This window comes from Ovis canadensis, chromosome 10 (assembly GCF_042477335.2).
Source record: "Ovis canadensis isolate MfBH-ARS-UI-01 breed Bighorn chromosome 10, ARS-UI_OviCan_v2, whole genome shotgun sequence".
In the NCBI taxonomy this organism is placed as follows: Eukaryota; Metazoa; Chordata; class Mammalia; order Artiodactyla; family Bovidae; genus Ovis; species Ovis canadensis.
Window position 1 is genome coordinate 11,982,587 of NC_091254.1, and position 21,440 is coordinate 12,004,026.

Genomic DNA, 21,440 nt, shown 5'->3' on the forward strand with positions numbered 1-21,440 from the left:
ATTTCCGGGTGGGGCCCACGTGATTTCCGGGTGGGGCCCACGTGATTTCCGGGTGGGGCCCACGTGATTTCCGGGTGGGGCCCACGTGATTTCCGGGTGGGGCCCACGTGATTTCCGGGTGGGGCCCACGTGATTTCCGGGTGGGGCCCACGTGATTTCCGGGTGGGGCCCACGTGATTTCCGGGTGGGGCCCACGTGATTTCCGGGTGGGGCCCACGTGATTTCCGGGTGGGGCCCACGTGATTTCCGGGTGGGGCCCACGTGATTTCCGGGTGGGGCCCACGTGATTTCCGGGTGGGGCCCACGTGATTTCCGGGTGGGGCCCACGTGATTTCCGGGTGGGGCCCACGTGATTTCCGGGTGGGGCCCACGTGATTTCGGGTGGGGCCCACGTGATTTCCGGGTGGGGCCCACGTGATTTCCGGGTGGGGCCCACGTGATTTCCGGGTGGGGCCCACGTGATTTCCGGGTGGGGCCCACGTGATTTCCGGGTGGGGCCCACGTGATTTCCGGGTGGGGCCCACGTGATTTCGGGTGGGGCCCACGTGATTTCCGGGTGGGGCCCACGTGATTTCCGGGTGGGGCCCACGTGATTCCCCGTGGGGCCCACGTGATTTCCCGTGGGGCCCACGTGATTTCCGGGTGGGGCCCACGTGATTTCCGGGTGGGGCCCACGTGATTTCCGGGTGGGGCCCACGTGATTTCCGGGTGGGGCCCACGTGATTTCCGGGTGGGCCCCACGTGATTTCCGGGTGGGGCCCACGTGATTTCCGGGTGGGGCCCACGTGATTTCCGGGTGGGGCCCACGTGATTTCCGGGTGGGGCCCACGTGATTTCCGGGTGGGGCCCACGTGATTTCCGGGTGGGCCCCACGTGATTTCCGGGTGGGGCCCACGTGATTTCCGGGTGGGGCCCACGTGATTTCCGGGTGGGGCCCACGTGATTTCCGGGTGGGGCCCACGTGATTTCCGGGTGGGGCCCACGTGATTTCCGGGTGGGGCCCACGTGATTTCCGGGTGGGGCCCACGTGATTTCCGGGTGGGGCCCACGTGATTTCCGGGTGGGGCCCACGTGATTTCGGGTGGGGCCCACGTGATTTCCGGGTGGGGCCCACGTGATTTCCCCGGGTGGGGCCCACGTGATTTCCGGGTGGGGCCCACGTGATTTCCGGGTGGGGCCCACGTGATTTCCGGGTGGGGCCCACGTGATTTCCGGGTGGGGCCCACGTGATTTCCGGGTGGGGCCCACGTGATTTCCGGGTGGGGCCCACGTGATTTCCGGGTGGGGCCCACGTGATTTCCGGGTGGGGCCCACGTGATTTCCGGGTGGGGCCCACGTGATTTCCGGGTGGGGCCCACGTGATTTCCGGGTGGGGCCCACGTGATTTCCGGGTGGGGCCCACGTGATTTCCGGGTGGGGCCCACGTGATTTCCGGGTGGGGCCCACGTGATTTCCGGGTGGGGCCCACGTGATTTCCGGGTGGGGCCCACGTGATTTCCGGGTGGGGCCCACGTGATTTCCGGGTGGGGCCCACGTGATTTCCGGGTGGGGCCCACGTGATTTCCGGGTGGGGCCCACGTGATTTCCGGGTGGGGCCCACGTGATTTCCGGGTGGGGCCCACGTGATTTCCGGGTGGGGCCCACGTGATTTCCGGGTGGGGCCCACGTGATTTCCGGGTGGGGCCCACGTGATTTCCGGGTGGGGCCCACGTGATTTCCGGGTGGGGCCCACGTGATTTCCCCGTGGGGCCCACGTGATTTCCGGGTGGGGCCCACGTGATTTCCGGGTGGGGCCCACGTGATTTCCGGGTGGGGCCCACGTGATTTCCGGGTGGGGCCCACGTGATTTCCGGGTGGGGCCCACGTGATTTCCGGGTGGGGCCCACGTGATTTCCGGGTGGGGCCCACGTGATTTCCGGGTGGGGCCCACGTGATTTCCGGGTGGGGCCCACGTGATTTCCGGGTGGGGCCCACGTGATTTCCGGGTGGGGCCCACGTGATTTCCGGGTGGGGCCCACGGGATTTCCGGGTGGGGCCCACGTGATTTCCGGGTGGGGCCCACGTGATTTCCGGGTGGGGCCCACGTGATTTCCGGGTGGGGCCCACGTGATTTCCGGGTGGGGCCCACGTGATTTCCGGGTGGGGCCCACGTGATTTCCGGGTGGGGCCCACGTGATTTCCGGGTGGGGCCCACGTGATTTCCGGGTGGGGCCCACGTGATTTCCGGGTGGGGCCCACGTGATTTCCGGGTGGGGCCCACGTGATTTCCGGGTGGGGCCCACGTGATTTCCCCGTGGGGCCCACGTGATTTCCGGGTGGGGCCCACGTGATTTCCGGGTGGGGCCCACGTGATTTCCGGGTGGGGCCCACGTGATTTCCGGGTGGGGCCCAGTGATTTCCGGGTGGGGCCCACGTGATTTCCGGGTGGGGCCCACGTGATTTCCGGGTGGGGCCCACGTGATTTCCGGGTGGGGCCCACGTGATTTCCGGGTGGGGCCCACGTGATTTCCGGGTGGGGCCCACGTGATTTCCGGGTGGGGCCCACGTGATTTCCGGGTGGGGCCCACGTGATTTCCGGGTGGGGCACGTGATTTCCGGGTGGGGCCCACGTGATTTCCGGGTGGGGCCCACGTGATTTCCGGGTGGGGCCCACGTGATTTCCGGGTGGGGCCCACGTGATTTCCGGGTGGGGCCCACGTGATTTGGGTGGGGCCCACGTGATTTCCGGGTGGGGCCCACGTGATTTCCGGGTGGGGCCCACGTGATTTCCGGGTGGGGCCCACGTGATTTCCGGGTGGGGCCCACGTGATTTCCGGGTGGGGCCCACGTGATTTCCGGGTGGGGCCCACGTGATTTCCCCGTGGGGCCCACGTGATTTCCGGGTGGGGCCCACGTGATTTCCGGGTGGGGCCCACGTGATTTCCGGGTGGGGCCCACGTGATTTCCCCGTGGGGCCCACGTGATTTCCGGGTGGGGCCCACGTGATTTCCCCGTGGGGCCCACGTGATTTCCGGGTGGGGCCCACGTGATTTCCGGGTGGGGCCCACGTGATTTCCGGGTGGGGCCCACGTGATTTCCGGGTGGGGCCCACGTGATTTCCGGGTGGGGCCCACGTGATTTCCGGGTGGGGCCCACGTGATTTCCGGGTGGGGCCCACGTGATTTCCGGGTGGGGCCCACGTGATTTCCGGGTGGGGCCCACGTGATTTCCGGGTGGGGCCCACGTGATTTCCGGGTGGGGCCCACGTGATTTCCGGGTGGGGCCCACGTGATTTCCGGGTGGGGCCCACGTGATTTCCGGGTGGGGCCCACGTGATTTCCGGGTGGGGCCCACGTGATTTCCGGGTGGGGCCCACGTGATTTCCGGGTGGGGCCCACGTGATTTCCGGGTGGGGCCCACGTGATTTCCGGGTGGGGCCCACGTGATTTCCGGGTGGGGCCCACGTGATTTCCGGGTGGGGCCCACGTGATTTCCGGGTGGGGCCCACGTGATTTCCGGGTGGGGCCCACGTGATTTCCGGGTGGGGCCCACGTGATTTCCGGGTGGGGCCCACGTGATTTCCGGGTGGGGCCCACGTGATTTCCGGGTGGGGCCCACGTGATTTCCGGGTGGGGCCCACGTGATTTCCGGGTGGGGCCCACGTGATTTCCCGTGGGGCCCACGTGATTTCCGGGTGGGGCCCACGTGATTTCCGGGTGGGGCCCACGTGATTTCCGGGTGGGGCCCACGTGATTTCCCCTTGGGGCCCACGTGATTTCCGGGTGGGGCCCACGTGATTTCCGGGTGGGGCCCACGTGATTTCCGGGTGGGGCCCACGTGATTTCCGGGTGGGGCCCACGTGATTTCCGGGTGGGGCCCACGTGATTTCCGGGTGGGGCCCACGTGATTTCCGGGTGGGGCCCACGTGATTTCCGGGTGGGGCCCACGTGATTTCCGGGTGGGCCCACGTGATTTCCGGGTGGGGCCCACGTGATTTCCGGGTGGGGCCCACGTGATTTCCGGGTGGGGCCCACGTGATTTCCGGGTGGGGCCCACGTGATTTCCGGGTGGGGCCCACGTGATTTCCGGGTGGGGCCCACGTGATTTCCGGGTGGGGCCCACGTGATTTCCGGGTGGGGCCCACGTGATTTCCGGGTGGGGCCCACGTGATTTCCGGGTGGGGCCCACGTGATTTCCGGGTGGGGCCCACGTGATTTCCGGGTGGGGCCCACGTGATTTCCGGGTGGGGCCCACGTGATTTCCGGGTGGGGCCCACGTGATTTCCGGGTGGGGCCCACGTGATTTCCGGGTGGGGCCCACGTGATTTCCGGGTGGGGCCCACGTGATTTCCGGGTGGGGCCCACGTGATTTCCGGGTGGGGCCCACGTGATTTCCGGGTGGGGCCCACGTGATTTCCGGGTGGGGCCCACGTGATTTCCGGGTGGGGCCCACGTGATTTCCGGGTGGGGCCCACGTGATTTCCGGGTGGGGCCCACGTGATTTCCGGGTGGGGCCCACGTGATTTCCCCGTGGGGCCCACGTGATTTCCGGGTGGGGCCCACGTGATTTCCGGGTGGGGCCCACGTGATTTCCGGGTGGGGCCCACGTGATTTCCGGGTGGGGCCCACGTGATTTCCGGGTGGGGCCCACGTGATTTCCGGGTGGGGCCCACGTGATTTCCGGGTGGGGCCCACGTGATTTCCGGGTGGGGCCCACGTGATTTCCGGGTGGGGCCCACGTGATTTCCGGGTGGGGCCCACGTGATTTCCGGGTGGGGCCCACGTGATTTCCGGGTGGGGCCCACGTGATTTCCGGGTGGGGCCCACGTGATTTCCGGGTGGGGCCCACGTGATTTCCCCGTGGGGCCCACGTGATTTCCGGGTGGGGCCCACGTGATTTCCCCGTGGGGCCCACGTGATTTCCGGGTGGGGCCCACGTGATTTCCGGGTGGGGCCCACGTGATTTCCGTGGGGCCCACGTGATTTCCGGGTGGGGCCCACGTGATTTCCCCGTGGGGCCCACGTGATTTCCGGGTGGGGCCCACGTGATTTCCGGGTGGGGCCCACGTGATTTCCGGGTGGGGCCCACGTGATTTCCGGGTGGGACCCACGTGATTTCCGGGTGGGGCCCACGTGATTTCCGGGTGGGGCCCACGTGATTTCCGGGTGGGGCCCACGTGATTTCCGGGTGGGGCCCACGTGATTTCCGGGTGGGGCCCACGTGATTTCCGGGTGGGGCCCACGTGATTTCCGGGTGGGGCCCACGTGATTTCAGGGTGGGGCCCACGTGATTTCCGGGTGGGGCCCACGTGATTTCCGGGTGGGCCCCACGTGATTTCCGGGTTGGGCCCACGTGATTTCCGGGTGGGGCCCACGTGATTTCCGGGTGGGGACCACGTGATTTCCGGGTGGGGCCCACGTGATTTCCCGTGGGGCCCACGTGATTTCCGGGTGGGGCCCACGTGATTTCCGGGTGGGGCCCACGTGATTTCCGGGTGGGGCCCACGTGATTTCCGGGTGGGGCCCACGTGATTTCCGGGTGGGGCCCACGTGATTTCCGGGTGGGGCCCACGTGATTTCCGGGTGGGGCCCACGTGATTTCCGGGTGGGGCCCACGTGATTTCCGGGTGGGGCCCACGTGATTTCCGGGTGGGGCCCACGTGATTTCCGGCTGGGGCCCACGTGATTTCCGGGTGGGGCCCACGTTATTTTCGGGTGGGGCCCACGTGATTTCCGGGTGGGGCCCACGTGATTTCCGGGTGGGGCCCACGTGATTTCCCCGTGGGGCCCACGTGATTTCCGGGTGGGGCCCACGTGATTTCCGGGTGGGGCCCACGTGATTTCCGGGTGGGGCCCACGTGATTTCCGGGTGGGGCCCACGTGATTTCCGGGTGGGGCCCACGTGATTTCCGGGTGGGGCCCACGTGATTTCCGGGTGGGGCCCACGTGATTTCCGGGTGGGGCCCACGTGATTTCCGGGTGGGGCCCACGTGATTTCCGGGTGGGGCCCACGTGATTTCCGGGTGGGGCCCACGTGATTTCCGGGTGGGGCCCACGTGATTTCCGGGTGGGGCCCACGTGATTTCCGGGTGGGGCCCACGTGATTTCCGGGTGGGGCCCACGTGATTTCCGGGTGGGGCCCACGTGATTTCCGGGTGGGGCCCACGTGATTTCCGGGTGGGGCCCACGTGATTTCCGGGTGGGGCCCACGTGATTTCCGGGTGGGGCCCACGTGATTTCCGGGTGGGGCCCACGTGATTTCCGGGTGGGGCCCACGTGATTTCCGGGTGGGGCCCACGTGATTTCCGGGTGGGGCCCACGTGATTTCCGGGTGGGGCCCACGTGATTTCCGGGTGGGGCCCACGTGATTTCCGGGTGGGGCCCACGTGATTTCCGGGTGGGGCCCACGTGATTTCCGGGTGGGGCCCACGTGATTTCCGGGTGGGGCCCACGTGATTTCCGGGTGGGGCCCACGTGATTTCCGGGTGGGGCCCACGTGATTTCCGGGTGGGGCCCACGTGATTTCCGGGTGGGGCCCACGTGATTTCCGGGTGGGGCCCACGTGATTTCCGGGTGGGGCCCACGTGATTTCCGGGTGGGGCCCACGTGATTTCCGGGTGGGGCCCACGTGATTTCCGGGTGGGGCCCACGTGATTTCCGGGTGGGGCCCACGTGATTTCCGGGTGGGGCCCACGTGATTTCCGGGTGGGGCCCACGTGATTTCCGGGTGGGGCCCACGTGATTTCCGGGTGGGGCCCACGTGATTTCCGGGTGGGGCCCACGTGATTTCCGGGTGGGGCCCACGTGATTTCCGGGTGGGGCCCACGTGATTTCCGGGTGGGGCCCACGTGATTTCCGGGTGGGGCCCACGTGATTTCCGGGTGGGGCCCACGTGATTTCCGGGTGGGGCCCACGTGATTTCCGGGTGGGGCCCACGTGATTTCCGGGTGGGGCCCACGTGATTTCCGGGTGGGGCCCACGTGATTTCCGGGTGGGGCCCACGTGATTTCCGGGTGGGGCCCACGTGATTTCCGGGTGGGGCCCACGTGATTTCCGGGTGGGGCCCACGTGATTTCCGGGTGGGGCCCACGTGATTTCCCCGTGGGGCCCACGTGATTTCCGGGTGGGGCCCACGTGATTTCCGGGTGGGGCCCACGTGATTTCCGGGTGGGGCCCACGTGATTTCCGGGTGGGGCCCACGTGATTTCCGGGTGGGGCCCACGTGATTTCCGGGTGGGGCCCACGTGATTTCCGGGTGGGGCCCACGTGATTTCCGGGTGGGGCCCACGTGATTTCCGGGTGGGGCCCACGTGATTTCCGGGTGGGGCCCACGTGATTTCCGGGTGGGGCCCACGTGATTTCCGGGTGGGGCCCACGTGATTTCCGGGTGGGGCCCACGTGATTTCCGGGTGGGGCCCACGTGATTTCCGGGTGGGGCCCACGTGATTTCCGGGTGGGGCCCACGTGATTTCCGGGTGGGGCCCACGTGATTTCCGGGTGGGGCCCACGTGATTTCCGGGTGGGGCCCACGTGATTTCCGGGTGGGGCCCACGTGATTTCCGGGTGGGGCCCACGTGATTTCCGGGTGGGGCCCACGTGATTTCCGGGTGGGGCCCACGTGATTTCCGGGTGGGGCCCACGTGATTTCCGGGTGGGGCCCACGTGATTTCCGGGTGGGGCCCACGTGATTTCCGGGTGGGGCCCACGTGATTTCCCGTGGGGCCCACGTGATTTCCGGGTGGGGCCCACGTGATTTCCGGGTGGGGCCCACGTGATTTCCGGGTGGGGCCCACGTGATTTCCGGGTGGGGCCCACGTGATTTCCGGGTGGGGCCCACGTGATTTCCGGGTGGGGCCCACGTGATTTCCGGGTGGGGCCCACGTGATTTCCGGGTGGGGCCCACGTGATTTCCGGGTGGGGCCCACGTGATTTCCGGGTGGGGCCCACGTGATTTCCGGGTGGGGCCCACGTGATTTCCGGGTGGGGCCCACGTGATTTCCGGGTGGGGCCCACGTGATTTCCGGGTGGGGCCCACGTGATTTCCGGGTGGGGCCCACGTGATTTCCGGGTGGGGCCCACGTGATTTCCGGGTGGGGCCCACGTGATTTCCGGGTGGGGCCCACGTGATTTCCGGGTGGGGCCCACGTGATTTCCGGGTGGGGCCCACGTGATTTCCGGGTGGGGCCCACGTGATTTCCGGGTGGGGCCCACGTGATTTCCGGGTGGGGCCCACGTGATTTCCGGGTGGGGCCCACGTGATTTCCGGGTGGGGCCCACGTGATTTCCGGGTGGGGCCCACGTGATTTCCGGGTGGGGCCCACGTGATTTCCGGGTGGGGCCCACGTGATTTCCGGGTGGGGCCCACGTGATTTCCGGGTGGGGCCCACGTGATTTCCGGGTGGGGCCCACGTGATTTCCGGGTGGGGCCCACGTGATTTCCGGGTGGGGCCCACGTGATTTCCGGGTGGGGCCCACGTGATTTCCGGGTGGGGCCCACGTGATTTCCGGGTGGGGCCCACGTGATTTCCGGGTGGGGCCCACGTGATTTCCGGGTGGGGCCCACGTGATTTCCGGGTGGGGCCCACGTGATTTCCGGGTGGGGCCCACGTGATTTCCGGGTGGGGCCCACGTGATTTCCGGGTGGGGCCCACGTGATTTCCGGGTGGGGCCCACGTGATTTCCGGGTGGGGCCCACGTGATTTCCGGGTGGGGCCCACGTGATTTCCGGGTGGGGCCCACGTGATTTCCGGGTGGGGCCCACGTGATTTCCGGGTGGGGCCCACGTGATTTCCGGGTGGGGCCCACGTGATTTCCGGGTGGGGCCCACGTGATTTCCGGGTGGGGCCCACGTGATTTCCGGGTGGGGCCCACGTGATTTCCGGGTGGGGCCCACGTGATTTCCGGGTGGGGCCCACGTGATTTCCGGGTGGGGCCCACGTGATTTCCGGGTGGGGCCCACGTGATTTCCGGGTGGGGCCCACGTGATTTCCGGGTGGGGCCCACGTGATTTCCGGGTGGGGCCCACGTGATTTCCGGGTGGGGCCCACGTGATTTCCGGGTGGGGCCCACGTGATTTCCGGGTGGGGCCCACGTGATTTCCGGGTGGGGCCCACGTGATTTCCCCGTGGGGCCCACGTGATTTCCGGGTGGGGCCCACGTGATTTCCGGGTGGGGCCCACGTGATTTCCGGGTGGGGCCCACGTGATTTCCGGGTGGGGCCCACGTGATTTCCGGGTGGGGCCCACGTGATTTCCGGGTGGGGCCCACGTGATTTCCGGGTGGGGCCCACGTGATTTCCGGTGGGGCCCACGTGATTTCCGGGTGGGGCCCACGTGATTTCCGGGTGGGGCCCACGTGATTTCCGGGTGGGGCCCACGTGATTTCCGGGTGGGGCCCACGTGATTTCCGGGTGGGGCCCACGTGATTTCCGGGTGGGGCCCACGTGATTTCCGGGTGGGGCCCACGTGATTTCCGGGTGGGGCCCACGTGATTTCCGGGTGGGGCCCACGTGATTTCCGGGTGGGGCCCACGTGATTTCCGGGTGGGGCCCACGTGATTTCCGGGTGGGGCCCACGTGATTTCCGGGTGGGGCCCACGTGATTTCCGGGTGGGGCCCACGTGATTTCCGGGTGGGGCCCACGTGATTTCCGGGTGGGGCCCACGTGATTTCCGGGTGGGGCCCACGTGATTTCCGGGTGGGGCCCACGTGATTTCCGGGTGGGGCCCACGTGATTTCCGGGTGGGGCCCACGTGATTTCCGGGTGGGGCCCACGTGATTTCCGGGTGGGGCCCACGTGATTTCCGGGTGGGGCCCACGTGATTTCCGGGTGGGGCCCACGTGATTTCCGGGTGGGGCCCACGTGATTTCCGGGTGGGGCCCACGTGATTTCCGGGTGGGGCCCACGTGATTTCCGGGTGGGGCCCACGTGATTTCCGGGTGGGGCCCACGTGATTTCCGGGTGGGGCCCACGTGATTTCCGGGTGGGGCCCACGTGATTTCCGGGTGGGGCCCACGTGATTTCCGGGTGGGGCCCACGTGATTTCCGGGTGGGGCCCACGTGATTTCCGGGTGGGGCCCACGTGATTTCCGGGTGGGGCCCACGTGATTTCCGGGTGGGGCCCACGTGATTTCCGGGTGGGGCCCACGTGATTTCCGGGTGGGGCCCACGTGATTTCCGGGTGGGGCCCACGTGATTTCCGGGTGGGGCCCACGTGATTTCCGGGTGGGGCCCACGTGATTTCCGGGTGGGGCCCACGTGATTTCCGGGTGGGGCCCACGTGATTTCCGGGTGGGGCCCACGTGATTTCCGGGTGGGGCCCACGTGATTTCCGGGTGGGGCCCACGTGATTTCCGGGTGGGGCCCACGTGATTTCCGGGTGGGGCCCACGTGATTTCCGGGTGGGGCCCACGTGATTTCCGGGTGGGGCCCACGTGATTTCCGGGTGGGGCCCACGTGATTTCCGGGTGGGGCCCACGTGATTTCCGGGTGGGGCCCACGTGATTTCCGGGTGGGGCCCACGTGATTTCCGGGTGGGGCCCACGTGATTTCCGGGTGGGGCCCACGTGATTTCCGGGTGGGGCCCACGTGATTTCCGGGTGGGGCCCACGTGATTTCCGGGTGGGGCCCACGTGATTTCCGGGTGGGGCCCACGTGATTTCCGGGTGGGGCCCACGTGATTTCCGGGTGGGGCCCACGTGATTTCCGGGTGGGGCCCACGTGATTTCCGGGTGGGGCCCACGTGATTTCCGGGTGGGGCCCACGTGATTTCCGGGTGGGGCCCACGTGATTTCCGGGTGGGGCCCACGTGATTTCCGGGTGGGGCCCACGTGATTTCCGGGTGGGGCCCACGTGATTTCCGGGTGGGGCCCACGTGATTTCCGGGTGGGGCCCACGTGATTTCCGGGTGGGGCCCACGTGATTTCCGGGTGGGGCCCACGTGATTTCCGGGTGGGGCCCACGTGATTTCCGGGTGGGGCCCACGTGATTTCCGGGTGGGGCCCACGTGATTTCCGGGTGGGGCCCACGTGATTTCCGGGTGGGGCCCACGTGATTTCCGGGTGGGGCCCACGTGATTTCCGGGTGGGGCCCACGTGATTTCCGGGTGGGGCCCACGTGATTTCCGGGTGGGGCCCACGTGATTTCCGGGTGGGGCCCACGTGATTTCCGGGTGGGGCCCACGTGATTTCCGGGTGGGGCCCACGTGATTTCCGGGTGGGGCCCACGTGATTTCCGGGTGGGGCCCACGTGATTTCCGGGTGGGGCCCACGTGATTTCCGGGTGGGGCCCACGTGATTTCCGGGTGGGGCCCACGTGATTTCCGGGTGGGGCCCACGTGATTTCCGGGTGGGGCCCACGTGATTTCCGGGTGGGGCCCACGTGATTTCCGGGTGGGGCCCACGTGATTTCCGGGTGGGGCCCACGTGATTTCCGGGTGGGGCCCACGTGATTTCCGGGTGGGGCCCACGTGATTTCCGGGTGGGGCCCACGTGATTTCCGGGTGGGGCCCACGTGATTTCCGGGTGGGGCCCACGTGATTTCCGGGTGGGGCCCACGTGATTTCCGGGTGGGGCCCACGTGATTTCCGGGTGGGGCCCACGTGATTTCCGGGTGGGGCCCACGTGATTTCCGGGTGGGGCCCACGTGATTTCCGGGTGGGGCCCACGTGATTTCCGGGTGGGGCCCACGTGATTTCCGGGTGGGGCCCACGTGATTTCCGGGTGGGGCCCACGTGATTTCCGGGTGGGGCCCACGTGATTTCCGGGTGGGGCCCACGTGATTTCCGGGTGGGGCCCACGTGATTTCCGGGTGGGGCCCACGTGATTTCCGGGTGGGGCCCACGTGATTTCCGGTGGGGCCCACGTGATTTCCGGGTGGGGCCCACGTGATTTCCGGGTGGGGCCCACGTGATTTCCGGGTGGGGCCCACGTGATTTCCGGGTGGGGCCCACGTGATTTCCGGGTGGGGCCCACGTGATTTCCCCGTGGGGCCCACGTGATTTCCCCGTGGGGCCCACGTGATTTCCGGGTGGGGCCCACGTGATTTCCCGTGGGGCCCACGTGATTTCCGTGGGGCCCACGTGATTTCCGGGTGGGGCCCACGTGATTTCCGGGTGGGGCCCACGTGATTTCCGGGTGGGGCCCACGTGATTTCCGGGTGGGGCCCACGTGATTTCCGGGTGGGGCCCACGTGATTTCCGGGTGGGGCCCACGTGATTTCCGGGTGGGGCCCACGTGATTTCCGGGTGGGGCCCACGTGATTTCCGGGTGGGGCCCACGTGATTTCCGGGTGGGGCCCACGTGATTTCCGGGTGGGGCCCACGTGATTTCCGGGTGGGGCCCACGTGATTTCCGGGTGGGGCCCACGTGATTTCCGGGTGGGGCCCACGTGATTTCCGGGTGGGGCCCACGTGATTTCCGGGTGGGGCCCACGTGATTTCCGGGTGGGGCCCACGTGATTTCCGGGTGGGGCCCACGTGATTTCCGGGTGGGGCCCACGTGATTTCCGGGTGGGGCCCACGTGATTTCCCCGTGGGGCCCACGTGATTTCCGGGTGGGGCCCACGTGATTTCCGGGTGGGGCCCACGTGATTTCCGGGTGGGGCCCACGTGATTTCCGGGTGGGGCCCACGTGATTTCCGGGTGGGGCCCACGTGATTTCCGGGTGGGGCCCACGTGATTTCCGGGTGGGGCCCACGTGATTTCCGGGTGGGGCCCACGTGATTTCCGGGTGGGGCCCACGTGATTTCCGGGTGGGGCCCACGTGATTTCCGGGTGGGGCCCACGTGATTTCCGGGTGGGGCCCACGTGATTTCCGGGTGGGGCCCACGTGATTTCCCCGTGGGGCCCACGTGATTTCCGGGTGGGGCCCACGTGATTTCCGGGTGGGGCCCACGTGATTTCCGGGTGGGGCCCACGTGATTTCCGGGTGGGGCCCACGTGATTTCCGGGTGGGGCCCACGTGATTTCCGGGTGGGGCCCACGTGATTTCCGGGTGGGGCCCACGTGATTTCCCCGTGGGGCCCACGTGATTTCCGGGTGGGGCCCACGTGATTTCCGGGTGGGGCCCACGTGATTTCCGGGTGGGGCCCACGTGATTTCCGGGTGGGGCCCACGTGATTTCCGGGTGGGGCCCACGTGATTTCCGGGTGGGGCCCACGTGATTTCCGGGTGGGGCCCACGTGATTTCCGGGTGGGGCCCACGTGATTTCCGGGTGGGGCCCACGTGATTTCCGGGTGGGGCCCACGTGATTTCCGGGTGGGGCCCACGTGATTTCCGGGTGGGGCCCACGTGATTTCCCCGTGGGGCCCACGTGATTTCCGGGTGGGGCCCACGTGATTTCCGGGTGGGGCCCACGTGATTTCCGGGTGGGGCCCACGTGATTTCCGGGTGGGGCCCACGTGATTTCCGGGTGGGGCCCACGTGATTTCCGGGTGGGGCCCACGTGATTTCCGGGTGGGGCCCACGTGATTTCCGGGTGGGGCCCACGTGATTTCCGGGTGGGGCCCACGTGATTTCCGGGTGGGGCCCACGTGATTTCCGGGTGGGGCCCACGTGATTTCCGGGTGGGGCCCACGTGATTTCCGGGTGGGGCCCACGTGATTTCCGGGTGGGGCCCACGTGATTTCCGGGTGGGGCCCACGTGATTTCCGGGTGGGGCCCACGTGATTTCCGGGTGGGGCCCACGTGATTTCCGGGTGGGGCCCACGTGATTTCCGGGTGGGGCCCACGTGATTTCCGGGTGGGGCCCACGTGATTTCCGGGTGGGGCCCACGTGATTTCCGGGTGGGGCCCACGTGATTTCCGGGTGGGGCCCACGTGATTTCCGGGTGGGGCCCACGTGATTTCCGGGTGGGGCCCACGTGATTTCCGGGTGGGGCCCACGTGATTTCCGGGTGGGGCCCACGTGATTTCCGGGTGGGGCCCACGTGATTTCCGGGTGGGGCCCACGTGATTTCCGGGTGGGGCCCACGTGATTTCCGGGTGGGGCCCACGTGATTTCCGGGTGGGGCCCACGTGATTTCCGGGTGGGGCCCACGTGATTTCCGGGTGGGGCCCACGTGATTTCCGGGTGGGGCCCACGTGATTTCCGGGTGGGGCCCACGTGATTTCCGGGTGGGGCCCACGTGATTTCCGGGTGGGGCCCACGTGATTTCCGGGTGGGGCCCACGTGATTTCCGGGTGGGGCCCACGTGATTTCCGGGTGGGGCCCACGTGATTTCCGGGTGGGGCCCACGTGATTTCCGGGTGGGGCCCACGTGATTTCCCCGTGGGGCCCACGTGATTTCCGGGTGGGGCCCACGTGATTTCCGGGTGGGGCCCACGTGATTTCCGGGTGGGGCCCACGTGATTTCCGGGTGGGGCCCACGTGATTTCCGGGTGGGGCCCACGTGATTTCCGGGTGGGGCCCACGTGATTTCCGGGTGGGGCCCACGTGATTTCCGGGTGGGGCCCACGTGATTTCCGGGTGGGGCCCACGTGATTTCCGGGTGGGGCCCACGTGATTTCCGGGTGGGGCCCACGTGATTTCCGGGTGGGGCCCACGTGATTTCCGGGTGGGGCCCACGTGATTTCCGGGTGGGGCCCACGTGATTTCCGGGTGGGGCCCACGTGATTTCCGGGTGGGGCCCACGTGATTTCCGGGTGGGGCCCACGTGATTTCCGGGTGGGGCCCACGTGATTTCCGGGTGGGGCCCACGTGATTTCCGGGTGGGGCCCACGTGATTTCCGGGTGGGGCCCACGTGATTTCCGGGTGGGGCCCACGTGATTTCCGGGTGGGGCCCACGTGATTTCCGGGTGGGGCCCACGTGATTTCCGGGTGGGGCCCACGTGATTTCCGGGTGGGGCCCACGTGATTTCCGGGTGGGGCCCACGTGATTTCCGGGTGGGGCCCACGTGATTTCCGGGTGGGGCCCACGTGATTTCCGGGTGGGGCCCACGTGATTTCCGGGTGGGGCCCACGTGATTTCCGGGTGGGGCCCACGTGATTTCCGGGTGGGGCCCACGTGATTTCCGGGTGGGGCCCACGTGATTTCCGGGTGGGGCCCACGTGATTTCCGGGTGGGGCCCACGTGATTTCCGGGTGGGGCCCACGTGATTTCCGGGTGGGGCCCACGTGATTTCCGGGTGGGGCCCACGTGATTTCCGGGTGGGGCCCACGTGATTTCCGGGTGGGGCCCACGTGATTTCCGGGTGGGGCCCACGTGATTTCCGGGTGGGGCCCACGTGATTTCCGGGTGGGGCCCACGTGATTTCCGGGTGGGGCCCACGTGATTTCCGGGTGGGGCCCACGTGATTTCCGGGTGGGGCCCACGTGATTTCCGGGTGGGGCCCACGTGATTTCCCGTGGGGCCCACGTGATTTCCGGGTGGGGCCCACGTGATTTCCGGGTGGGGCCCACGTGATTTCCGGGTGGGGCCCACGTGATTTCCGGGTGGGGCCCACGTGATTTCCGGGTGGGGCCCACGTGATTTCCGGGTGGGGCCCACGTGATTTCCGGGTGGGGCCCACGTGATTTCCGGGTGGGGCCCACGTGATTTCCGGGTGGGGCCCACGTGATTTCCGGGTGGGGCCCACGTGATTTCCGGGTGGGGCCCACGTGATTTCCGGGTGGGGCCCACGTGATTTCCGGGTGGGGCCCACGTGATTTCCGGGTGGGGCCCACGTGATTTCCGGGTGGGGCCCACGTGATTTCCGGGTGGGGCCCACGTGATTTCCGGGTGGGGCCCACGTGATTTCCGGGTGGGGCCCACGTGATTTCCGGGTGGGGCCCACGTGATTTCCGGGTGGGGCCCACGTGATTTCCGGGTGGGGCCCACGTGATTTCCGGGTGGGGCCCACGTGATTTCCGGGTGGGGCCCACGTGATTTCCGGGTGGGGCCCACGTGATTTCCGGGTGGGGCCCACGTGATTTCCGGGTGGGGCCCACGTGATTTCCGGGTGGGGCCCACGTGATTTCCGGGTGGGGCCCACGTGATTTCCGGGTGGGGCCCACGTGATTTCCGGGTGGGGCCCACGTGATTTCCGGGTGGGGCCCACGTGATTTCCGGGTGGGGCCCACGTGATTTCCGGGTGGGGCCCACGTGATTTCCGGGTGGGGCCCACGTGATTTCCGGGTGGGGCCCACGTGATTTCCGGGTGGGGCCCACGTGATTTCCGGGTGGGGCCCACGTGATTTCCGGGTGGGGCCCACGTGATTTCCGGGTGGGGCCCACGTGATTTCCGGGTGGGGCCCACGTGATTTCCGGGTGGGGCCCACGTGATTTCCGGGTGGGGCCCACGTGATTTCCGGGTGGGGCCCACGTGATTTCCGGGTGGGGCCCACGTGATTTCCGGGTGGGGCCCACGTGATTTCCGGGTGGGGCCCACGTGATTTCCGGGTGGGGCCCACGTGATTTCCGGGTGGGGCCCACGTGATTTCCGGGTGGGGCCCACGTGATTTCCGGGTGGGGCCCACGTGATTTCCGGGTGGGGCCCACGTGATTTCCGGGTGGGGCCCACGTGATTTCCGGGTGGGGCCCACGTGATTTCCGGGTGGGGCCCACGTGATTTCCGGGTGGGGCCCACGTGATTTCCGGGTGGGGCCCACGTGATTTCCGGGTGGGGCCCACGTGATTTCCGGGTGGGGCCCACGTGATTTCCGGGTGGGGCCCACGTGATTTCCGGGTGGGGCCCACGTGATTTCCGGGTGGGGCCCACGTGATTTCCGGGTGGGGCCCACGTGATTTCCCCGTGGGGCCCACGTGATTTCCGGGTGGGGCCCACGTGATTTCCGGGTGGGGCCCACGTGATTTCCGGGTGGGGCCCACGTGATTTCCGGGTGGGGCCCACGTGATTTCCGGGTGGGGCCCACGTGATTTCCGGGTGGGGCCCACGTGATTTCCGGGTGGGGCCCACGTGATTTCCGGGTGGGGCCCACGTGATTTCCGGGTGGGGCCCACGTGATTTCCGGGTGGGGCCCACGTGATTTCCGGGTGGGGCCCACGTGATTTCCGGGTGGGGCCCACGTGATTTCCGGGTGGGGCCCACGTGATTTCCGGGTGGGGCCCACGTGATTTCCCCGTGGGGCCCACGTGATTTCCGGCTGGGGCCCACGTGATTTCCGGGTGGGGCCCACGTGATTTCCGGGTGGGGCCCACGTGATTTCCGGGTGGGGCCCACGTGATTTCCGGGTGGGGCCCACGTGATTTCCGGGTGGGGCCCACGTGATTTCCCCGTGGGGCCCACGTGATTTCCGGGTGGGGCCCACGTGATTTCCGGGTGGGGCCCACGTGATTTCCGGGTGGGGCCCACGTGATTTCCGGGTGGGGCCCACGTGATTTCCGGGTGGGGCCCACGTGATTTCCGGGTGGGGCCCACGTGATTTCCGGGTGGGGCCCACGTGATTTCCGGGTGGGGCCCACGTGATTTCCGGGTGGGGCCCACGTGATTTCCGGGTGGGGCCCACGTGATTTCCGGGTGGGGCCCACGTGATTTCCGGGTGGGGCCCACGTGATTTCCGGGTGGGGCCCACGTGATTTCCCCGTGGGGCCCACGTGATTTCCGGGTGGGGCCCACGTGATTTCCGGGTGGGGCCCACGTGATTTCCGGGTGGGGCCCACGTGATTTCCGGGTGGGGCCCACGTGATTTCCGGGTGGGGCCCACGTGATTTCCGGGTGGGGCCCACGTGATTTCCGGGTGGGGCCCACGTGATTTCCGGGTGGGGCCCACGTGATTTCCGGGTGGGGCCCACGTGATTTCCGGGTGGGGCCCACGTGATTTCCGGGTGGGGCCCACGTGATTTCCGGGTGGGGCCCACGTGATTTCCGGGTGGGGCCCACGTGATTTCCGGGTGGGGCCCACGTGATTTCCGGGTGGGGCCCACGTGATTTCCGGGTGGGGCCCACGTGATTTCCGGGTGGGGCCCACGTGATTTCCGGGTGGGGCCCACGTGATTTCCGGGTGGGGCCCACGTGATTTCCGGGTGGGGCCCACGTGATTTCCGGGTGGGGCCCACGTGATTTCCGGGTGGGGCCCACGTGATTTCCGGGTGGGGCCCACGTGATTTCCGGGTGGGGCCCACGTGATTTCCGGGTGGGGCCCACGTGATTTCCGGGTGGGGCCCACGTGATTTCCGGGTGGGGCCCACGTGATTTCCGGGTGGGGCCCACGTGATTTCCCCGTGGGGCCCACGTGATTTCCGGGTGGGGCCCACGTGATTTCCGGGTGGGGCCCACGTGATTTCCGGGTGGGGCCCACGTGATTTCCGGGTGGGGCCCACGTGATTTCCGGGTGGGGCCCACGTGATTTCCGGGTGGGGCCCACGTGATTTCCGGGTGGGGCCCACGTGATTTCCGGGTGGGGCCCACGTGATTTCCGGGTGGGGCCCACGTGATTTCCGGGTGGGGCCCACGTGATTTCCGGGTGGGGCCCACGTGATTTCCGGGTGGGGCCCACGTGATTTCCGGGTGGGGCCCACGTGATTTCCGGGTGGGGCCCACGTGATTTCCGGGTGGGGCCCACGTGATTTCCGGGTGGGGCCCACGTGATTTCCGGGTGGGGCCCACGTGATTTCCGGGTGGGGCCCACGTGATTTCCGGGTGGGGCCCACGTGATTTCCGGGTGGGGCCCACGTGATTTCCGGGTGGGGCCCACGTGATTTCCGGGTGGGGCCCACGTGATTTCCGGGTGGGGCCCACGTGATTTCCGGGTGGGGCCCACGTGATTTCCGGGTGGGGCCCACGTGATTTCCGGGTGGGGCCCACGTGATTTCCGGGTGGGGCCCACGTGATTTCCGGGTGGGGCCCACGTGATTTCCGGGTGGGGCCCACGTGATTTCCGGGTGGGGCCCACGTGATTTCCGGGTGGGGCCCACGTGATTTCCGGGTGGGGCCCACGTGATTTCCGGGTGGGGCCCACGTGATTTCCGGGTGGGGCCCACGTGATTTCCGGGTGGGGCCCACGTGATTTCCGGGTGGGGCCCACGTGATTTCCGGGTGGGGCCCACGTGATTTCCGGGTGGGGCCCACGTGATTTCCGGGTGGGGCCCACGTGATTTCCGGGTGGGGCCCACGTGATTTCCGGGTGGGGCCCACGTGATTTCCGGGTGGGGCCCACGTGATTTCCGGGTGGGGCCCACGTGATTTCCGGGTGGGGCCCACGTGATTTCCGGGTGGGGCCCACGTGATTTCCGGGTGGGGCCCACGTGATTTCCGGGTGGGGCCCACGTGATTTCCGGGTGGGGCCCACGTGATTTCCGGGTGGGGCCCACGTGATTTCCGGGTGGGGCCCACGTGATTTCCGGGTGGGGCCCACGTGATTTCCGGGTGGGGCCCACGTGATTTCCGGGTGGGGCCCACGTGATTTCCGGGTGGGGCCCACGTGATTTCCGGGTGGGGCCCACGTGATTTCCGGGTGGGGCCCACGTGATTTCCGGGTGGGGCCCACGTGATTTCCGGGTGGGGCCCACGTGATTTCCGGGTGGGGCCCACGTGATTTCCGGGTGGGGCCCACGTGATTTCCGGGTGGGGCCCACGTGATTTCCGGGTGGGGCCCACGTGATTTCCGGGTGGGGCCCACGTGATTTCCGGGTGGGGCCCACGTGATTTCCGGGTGGGGCCCACGTGATTTCCGGGTGGGGCCCACGTGATTTCCGGGTGGGGCCCACGTGATTTCCGGGTGGGGCCCACGTGATTTCCGGGTGGGGCCCACGTGATTTCCGGGTGGGGCCCACGTGATTTCCGGGTGGGGCCCACGTGATTTCCCCGTGGGGCCCACGTGATTTCCGGGTGGGGCCCACGTGATTTCCGGGTGGGGCCCACGTGATTTCCGGGTGGGGCCCACGTGATTTCCGGGTGGGGCCCACGTGATTTCCGGGTGGGGCCCACGTGATTTCCGGGTGGGGCCCACGTGATTTCCGGGTGGGGCCCACGTGATTTCCGGGTGGGGCCCACGTGATTTCCGGGTGGGGCCCACGTGATTTCCGGGTGGGGCCCACGTGATTTCCGGGTGGGGCCCACGTGATTTCCGGGTGGGGCCCACGTGATTTCCGGGTGGGGCCCACGTGATTTCCGGGTGGGGCCCACGTGATTTCCGGGTGGGGCCCACGTGATTTCCGGGTGGGGCCCACGTGATTTCCCCGTGGGGCCCACGTGATTTCCGGGTGGGGCCCACGTGATTTCCGGGTGGGGCCCACGTGATTTCCCCGTGGGGCCCACGTGATTTCCGGGTGGGGCCCACGTGATTTCCGGGTGGGGCCCACGTGATTTCCGGGTGGGGCCCACGTGATTTCCGGGTGGGGCCCACGTGATTTCCGGGTGGGGCCCACGTGATTTCCGGGTGGGGCCCACGTGATTTCCGGGTGGGGCCCACGTGATTTCCGGGTGGGGCCCACGTGATTTCCGGGTGGGGCCCACGTGATTTCCGGGTGGGGCCCACGTGATTTCCGGGTGGGGCCCACGTGATTTCCGGGTGGGGCCCACGTGATTTCCGGGTGGGGCCCACGTGATTTCCGGGTGGGGCCCACGTGATTTCCGGGTGGGGCCCACGTGATTTCCGGGTGGGGCCCACGTGATTTCCGGGTGGGGCCCACGTGATTTCCGGGTGGGGCCCACGTGATTTCCGGGTGGGGCCCACGTGATTTCCGGGTGGGGCCCACGTGATTTCCCCGTGGGGCCCACGTGATTTCCGGGTGGGGCCCACGTGATTTCCGGGTGGGGCCCACGTGATTTCCGGGTGGGGCCCACGTGATTTCCGGGTGGGGCCCACGTGATTTCCGGGTGGGGCCCACGTGATTTCCGGGTGGGGCCCACGTGATTTCCGGGTGGGGCCCACGTGATTTCCGGGTGGGGCCCACGTGATTTCCGGGTGGGGCCCACGTGATTTCCGGGTGGGGCCCACGTGATTTCCGGGTGGGGCCCACGTGATTTCCGGGTGGGGCCCACGTGATTTCCGGGTGGGGCCCACGTGATTTCCGGGTGGGGCCCACGTGATTTCCGGGTGGGGCCCACGTGATTTCCCCGTGGGGCCCACGTGATTTCCGGGTGGGGCCCACGTGATTTCCGGGTGGGGCCCACGTGATTTCCGGGTGGGGCCCACGTGATTTCCGGGTGGGGCCCACGTGATTTCCGGGTGGGGCCCACGTGATTTCCGGGTGGGGCCCACGTGATTTCCGGGTGGGGCCCACGTGATTTCCGGGTGGGGCCCACGTGATTTCCGGGTGGGGCCCACGTGATTTCCGGGTGGGGCCCACGTGATTTCCGGGTGGGGCCCACGTGATTTCCGGGTGGGGCCCACGTGATTTCCGGGTGGGGCCCACGTGATTTCCGGGTGGGGCCCACGTGATTTCCGGGTGGGGCCCACGTGATTTCCGGGTGGGGCCCACGTGATTTCCGGGTGGGGCCCACGTGATTTCCGGGTGGGGCCCACGTGATTTCCGGGTGGGGCCCACGTGATTTCCGGGTGGGGCCCACGTGATTTCCGGGT